The sequence below is a fragment of the Acanthaster planci genome, linkage group LG10 (assembly GCF_054643075.1).
Source record: "Acanthaster planci isolate LZ-2023a linkage group LG10, COTS_SCS, whole genome shotgun sequence".
In the NCBI taxonomy this organism is placed as follows: domain Eukaryota; kingdom Metazoa; phylum Echinodermata; class Asteroidea; order Valvatida; family Acanthasteridae; genus Acanthaster; species Acanthaster planci.
The window spans coordinates 10,754,298-10,755,324 of NC_141786.1; the positions used below are offsets into that span (position 1 = coordinate 10,754,298).

Consider the following 1,027-nt stretch of genomic DNA (forward strand, 5'->3'; position numbering starts at 1 on the left):
GACCTCCTGCTTACTAGTGCAGATGTCTTAACCACTCGACCACCGAGCTTGCTGGGGTCGGCTGGCCGGTCCGAGTCGAATGAAGCAGCGGGTACCGCGAACTGTTATCAAGATGTATTTTTGCGTTGTCCGAGAGCTTGCGAAAAAAAAAACCTCACAAGCTTACTCGGGTGGGAGTAAGCTTGTGAGGGCCAGCCGACCTCCAGCAAGCTCGGTGGTCGAGTGGTTAAGACATCTGCTCTAGTAAGCAGGAGGTCGTGGGTTCGAGTCCCACCCGAGTAAGCTTGTGAGGTTTTTTTGCAAGCTCTCGGACAAGCACTGAGCATACAGTGCTTATTAATATACGTTGGGTAAGGGCAAAAAAAAAAACCTGTTATATATAATCGCAATCATTGTATACATTCCACTGTCTACATAAATCGGTTGCTAATCCTTTCAATTGAAGCAGTTTCCACAACAGTTCTGTCAACCACACTCTGTTAATATAAAAAAAACCTAACCCTGCATGGTTAGATTATCCTCTTTGCAGTAAAGATGCTGCCAAGAGCCACGATAACTTCCAGCAAGGATCAGTCGAAACAGTGAACAGAGATACAGGCAGACGGCTGGTGGTGGCAATATATCGCGCCAAGAAGTGCTGATCTCTGGATCATGCGTTCTTAAAACCACTTTGAAGTGATTTGGTCGTCATTGAAATGTTTATTCTGCAGAAATAAAATGTATGCAAATACAATTCACATGAATGTAAAGGGCTATGTAAGGTCGTGTCAAACTTGACTGTGACGACAGTGGCAGTAGCAAGGCAATGGTGGTATACGCCGAACTTAGAGCAGTGTCATGTCACTGCCATTCTGGACGTCGTAAGCACGGCATACCTGTCTAGCTAAAAAAGCTTGCCGTACACAACAAACTCAATTTAGTAGTAGCATGGCAAAGAGCTTTAGGCCTATGTCTAATTGGGAGCCTCGTGCTACTGGAGTATATTACTCTTTTTCTCCCTATACATCGCTTGATAATGTCAAAGAAC

The 1,027-nt window shown here is 44.9% G+C and overlaps 1 non-coding gene across 1 annotated transcript; it reads left to right on the forward strand.

Moving 5' to 3' along the window:
- Positions 1 to 208: 208 nt before the first annotated feature.
- Positions 209 to 282, forward strand: Trnat-agu (transfer RNA threonine (anticodon AGU)). Its single transcript has one exon. It is a non-coding gene; the product is annotated as a tRNA-Thr (tRNA).
- Positions 283 to 1,027: the final 745 nt, after the last annotated feature.